Below are 5,998 nucleotides of genomic sequence, written 5' to 3'. Positions count from 1 at the left end.
TTTCTGTCTCTCTGCACTGTCTTAATTTATGTCTGATCCCATACAGATCTCCATGAGACATTTATCTTTATAGCTACATCAAGCAAAAATCTATAAAGCTGGTGTTCCCTCCCTCTGCAATGTACAGTGTCCTTATACCCCATCAGGGAAAAAGCATGGTGTGCAAGATAGTAACAATCAAATTTTAATATGGGTATCTTCAAGCTTACCCAGTCAGATTTTCTGAAACAAAAAATGCAGACACCTCAGATCTTACAGGGTACACACAAGCTAGAAGCAAGTGCCATAAACATTTTTGCTGTGTAGTAACTTTGTACCTCACACACAGTTTTTATAAAGTGAGCTGAACTCCACAATGTGCCCTCTATTCAAAACAGTGTGAATTCACAGGGTCTTTATTGGCTTTTCATGTGATCTGAGTATCCAGGCATCAACAGGGATAGGTAATGCTGAATGTTGGAGAAAGTTGTTAGTTCTCAATGTACTCATTACTGAAAAGATGGAGTAGGACAAAAATAAAATTCCAAGCCACAAAGGCTGCAGACACCTACCTCTTAAAAAAACTTTTTCCTAGTTCAGAATTCATTCCAAAGTAGCTAAAGTTGAAGCTGGTGGGGTCCTCTAGAGATTATCTAGTTCCACCCTTCCGCCTAAGACAGAATATATCACATACGTGCTCCAGAACATCCACATCTTTTCATTTTTCTCTTGGAGTCAATGCATAGTACAGTTCTTTTTCTCTGTGAGGCCTCCAGTGACCCAAGAGCCATTCATGGCCTCAGTTGTCTTAGCACCAGATCATAAAGACCAAGACTTTAAGGTGTAATTTATTGTGTCCACTCCTGGAAAAAAAAAAAAAAAAAAAGAAAGAAAAAAAAAGAAGAAAATACTTCAAAAACCTGAAAATTTCCAATAGACAAATATGGTTCTTTAAATACAAAGAAACTAATCTATTGTATACATTCCACACTAAACAGAAGAATTAATGCTTTTTTCAGAAACCAAGACACTTAATAGCACCATTTAAAATACTTAGCAGAAAGGGCTGTGGATGAGTCTACAACTCCACAGGAGCTAGTGTCAAGAAAATGCCAATAAAGCAGCAGTGACTCCAGGCAGATCAATGGTCCTGTCAATGTGGCACTGAGTGTCACACTTCAGGGACCAACATGCTGACTATTGCAGAGTGCAGTCACTCTAGATCTAAGACTCATCATTACAGAGACTGGAAAAGGGCTCCACAATCAGGAATTATTCCCCAGAAGTGGTTCAGGAAGCTTCTCCTTACTTTCTTCATGCTGCAATTTCCAGCTGAGATCTCAACTGTTTGAGCCCTTCAAACCAACAGAATGGAACAGCTTACTTTATCTCAGCAGTTCCCAATGTTTCAGATAACAGCCTCCTCTCCTTTTTCTGGAATGGTCTGGACCCCTGTGTACCACTCATAGATATATTGATTTTTTGTCCTGGACACAAATTTCTATAAGCCTATACCAGCTTTCCCTCCAGATGTAGCTATCTGCAGTTCTTTTTATTCCTGTTCCCCTCTTCCCCTGGGAAAAATAAAACCAATAAAAAAACCAATCAAGTCACATTCCAGGTGCAAGCAAAGTGGACAAGTCCCAGCCCATTTTTTTCCTGCTTTCCTGCAAAAAGGAAAACACCAAAAGAAAACCAACTATTCAAATTCTAACTCCTCCCATTTTGAACACGGCCCCCTACTTTTTCAATAACTGCCCTGTAAAGCTCTTTAACTCCAGGCTGCGAGGGCATCCAATCCTTGCTGTCCCACGTGCCCTCTGCACGGGAATTCCAGAAGGGAACTGCCTCTTTCACCTACAACTCCTGTAGCTGCCTGACTCCTGCCAGGGACTCACACCTGCCAGGAAGAAGACCTTCAGCACTGTACTCCCTTCTCCTCAGGTCTCTTCAACTCAGTGCCTCATCACCCCGAGGGGAAAAAACGAAACAGTTGTTCCCTGAGTCATCGAGCTGCTGTAACACACCGGCACACTTCAACCTGTGCCACTTTCTGGGGTTCTCCCAGCATGCCAGCTTGTAAAAAAGAGCCTTGGAATGCTCGAGGCAATGAATAAGAAAGAGGAAGGCATAAAGAAGCCCAAGAGACTCAGCCTGGGAACTTGCTACTGACCTCCAGCATACATGCTGGGTCTCCCCATGTAACTCTGTTGTAGCCAATCTGCTGTGGAATATCTCAGCCACTTTTTGGGTTTGGGTTGTTGTTGTTGTTTAATTTTCATTCCAACAGAAGGAAAGGAAAAATCTGCTAAGCATATAGTGGTCCTTCATTGACAAGCACCTCTTCCTCTTAAGGATCCAATTTTCCTGTCTCATTCCTTCTACTGGAGATGCAAAAATCAACTTCTCCCCTCCTCCTAGGATAGAGAGACTTTTTGAATCAGCTGAAAGGAGGAAAATCGTAGCCCTGTGCTGTCTCAGCTGATCCTCCAGTTCCTTAAATGTTCTGTATATGTAGTGATTAGGAAGCCAGTCATTTGGTTTAAATGAGCTTCCCGTGTGGCTTTACCTCATCTGTCTGAGGCATTCTGAGGCTCTAGCGGTGCTTGCAAGGTTAATTACCGGTGAAAGGTTAAGCAGCTCCTGCCTTTTGGTTGTCTGTCACCACTTCCTTGCTCAGATGAGATGTCTGATAAAAAGGAGGGCAGGGTGGGAAGGGCGTTTGCGTGTCAAAGGGGGCTGTAAAACCTGCGTGCTGGTAGGACCGCTGGGATTGAGTTTGGGATCAAGAGCTCAATCCTGTAACTATGCAGCCCGCCCTAAGGCTGCGGTTTCACAAGCAGCTGTCAATGTTAACAGCTCCCTCATGCCAAAAGGGGAAGGCTTGCGCTTCCTCCTCCCCTGTCTTTTCTTATCCTGATTCCAGTCATACAGCCTTTCTTACTCTGCTAGAATATGACTCAGTTTTTCCACTGGCTTTATTTGTTTTTGTTTAGTTTTTTTGCTAGCTCAGGAGGTTACATTTGCATGTCTATGGGGGTCACTCAGGTGCTTAGATGGAGGCTGGCTTGGTTAAATGAGCTGGAGAACACTGCTGGTGGTGGGCAAAGGAAATGGAGAAAATAACAGAAGCTTCCACTCTCTGGTGACAGTCATCTCCCAGGACATTCTCTGCATTTAGTGGAGTGATCCATTATCAGCTGAGTTATTCCATGAAAAAAGGCATAACCTAGAAGAAGTAATTTTTCACGTAGCTTCAGACAAGAGGCACTCCGGCAGTATGACTGCAATGGTGTAAATAAACATGGCTAAATTAACCAAGGGGTTAAATCTTTTGGGGTTAAATCTATCCTACTTACATACTCCACCTATGTGAATGTAGTTTCTCTTCCCTCCCCAGGTTCCCCAGTTCAACAACAATTCATGCCCAAGCATTCCTGTTTATATTCAACACAGCCTCCAAGGAGAGGAAATTTCTGTAAAGTTTGTGTTCTTTCAACAACGGCAATTTGCTAGCAAGTTCACACTGACATCAGTGCTTCAGAATGCTGCCACCTTCTGTGGAAAACAGGAAAATTACTGATATTCTTCTATCCCATGAAATAAGTTTTTCCAAATTTTGCAATTTAATGCTTTATAAGAATGCCTGCTACTTTACTATTTCCCTGCTGTACAGCAAATTCCTATCTCTTGGAAGGATTGAAGAAAATCTAGACTTACTTGCTTCATGTTCCTAAGAAAGAGATATGGGAAAACATAATTTTAAATTTATAAAGATAATGGTAACATAAAGAAATGCTTTATCACCCTTCAGGAAATTTACATGCAGCCTAGTGATTAAAATATCCTTCATCTGGAAAATATTTGGTTACTGAAGGAGAGCAGGAGACCACATGTGGCTGCATTCATTGTAAAGTCACAGCAGATTATCATGCATTAAAGAGGAGCTGCTACAGGGAGTTATAAATAACATCTTCTATCAGCTTTAAAAAAAAACCTACAGCTGCTGAAAATTCCCATTTATCCAGTACAAACGGTGCTTCAATGAAGTGTGTCCAGAAAGAGGACTTATCAAGGAATGCATTTCCTTGTTCCAGGAAAACTTTACAGGCAAAACAGAGTATCTCCAGGTAAATTTGATATTTATATGAAGAAATTTATGCTAGTCAGAAATTTGACAGCAATTTCCAACTATCCCATAAATGTGATAACAATAGAAATCACTAAAATGTTTTGAAGATTATAAAACAGACCTAGAAAGTTTATTATAAAAACAAAAATAGCCCTTTTAAAAATACTTCAAGCATTAACAAATGAGTATTTACAGAACCAAATAATAAAATACTTCTGTGGTCTCCTTTAGATCAATGAGCTGTAACCAGAAATTGTAAAGGAAATCAGAAATCTCTGGGAGAAACCCATCACATAGTACCTTTTCTTCTAAAACTTTTCATGGCTATTGGCTGAGATTCATCACACTGTTCTCCAGTGGTGTATACACATCACTAGGTGAATTCACAGTCAAATAAATGGAGGCTGTCACTATACTGGCAAGTATAGACTGATAGGAGTGGGTATGTCAGAATCTGTGGAGCAAAGATACTGAATGTTGAGATCTTGATACACTTATGTGCATTTCAGGTAGGACCTAATCCAGGTTACCCCTAGGAATATAATATGGATGAAGCACACTAGGTATGCATGAGGTACCTCTGCATTAGTATTCTAGTTAGGATCAGCAACTCACTTTTGAAGGGAATCCTCTGATGGCTCCCACTAACCATCCAGGGTCTCAGAGTGTGCATAATTGATTCCTTTTGAAGGAAGCCAAACCCACAGTTACATCCCCAGAATATACTCAGTATATTCAAACTCTAGTTGTCACTGCATCCATAGTGACAAAAGCTGGTCTGGACTGCCACATCAGTGGCGCGGATGTCAAATCTTCAGCTTTTTCTTCAGAACTTCTCATACTTGCCAATGCAGACAACAAGCTCAGACCCATAAATATCCTGAGGCAAAGAAGCCATGACATAAGGTTTGGTGAGGTATAAACACTTTACAAGTGTAGTAAGGACTGAAATATCCTAGACGGTTGCAAAAACGACAAATAGGTGGTTATGCTATAGAGTGAGTTGTGAAACACTGTGCAGAATACACAAAACAATAGAGCTACTGGCATCTTCCGAGTTACTGCTGGACTTAGGAAAGCAAAACAAGTTGGACAAATGGACTCAAAAGGGCAGCTCACTGAGTGAACTCAGTGCTCTGGAGAGAGGAGTGCACCCATCTTGGTGCAGGACCAAGACAGATCCAAGAACACTCTTTAATCTCTAGACACAGACAAGCATCCATCCTGCTTTACAGCTAAGTGACATACCCTGACACCTGTACCAAGGGGGCTGGCAGCTGCCTGCACAACTGCACAGCTCAGTAAGGTTTTCAAAGGTGTGTGCAAACATAATTGTGAGAAGGGGCCCACAAACACAAAGGAAACGCTGCTACAAGGACATCTGTTGTTAATACCACCAGGAACTTGGTGGGACTCAGAATCACCAAAACATGGAATTGGTCAGGTTGGAAAAGAGCACAGAGGGTCATCTGGTCCAACCTTCCTGCCCAAGCAGAGTTATCCTAGAGCACATGGCACAGAATTGTGTCCAGATGGTTCTTGAGTGTCTCCAGTGAGGGGGACTCCACAACCTCTCTGGGCAATCTGTTCCAGTCCACAGTCACCCGCACAGTAAAGTTCTTCATGTTCACATGGAGCTTCCTGTGCATCAGTTTCTGCCCATTGCCTCTTGTCCTGCGGCTTAGAACTGTCGGAGTCCAGGACAGCCTTCTGGCTCCCCTGGCTGTCTCAAGACCCTGGCAGGGGTCTTGGAGATCCTGGCATGAAGTCAAAAACAGCTTGTGGCTTTGATTTTAGCCTGTGGAAAAAACTGTCAATTTTGTATGAGGAATTACAAGTCACAAGGGTTTTAGTAGTGTGATATTTGAACTAACACAGGGTGGAAAA

Source organism: Taeniopygia guttata, chromosome 2 (genome assembly GCF_048771995.1).
Source record: "Taeniopygia guttata chromosome 2, bTaeGut7.mat, whole genome shotgun sequence".
Taxonomy (NCBI): domain Eukaryota; kingdom Metazoa; phylum Chordata; class Aves; order Passeriformes; family Estrildidae; genus Taeniopygia; species Taeniopygia guttata.
The sequence above is the reverse complement of the archived record's forward strand: the minus strand, read 5'-3'. Positions refer to the sequence as shown.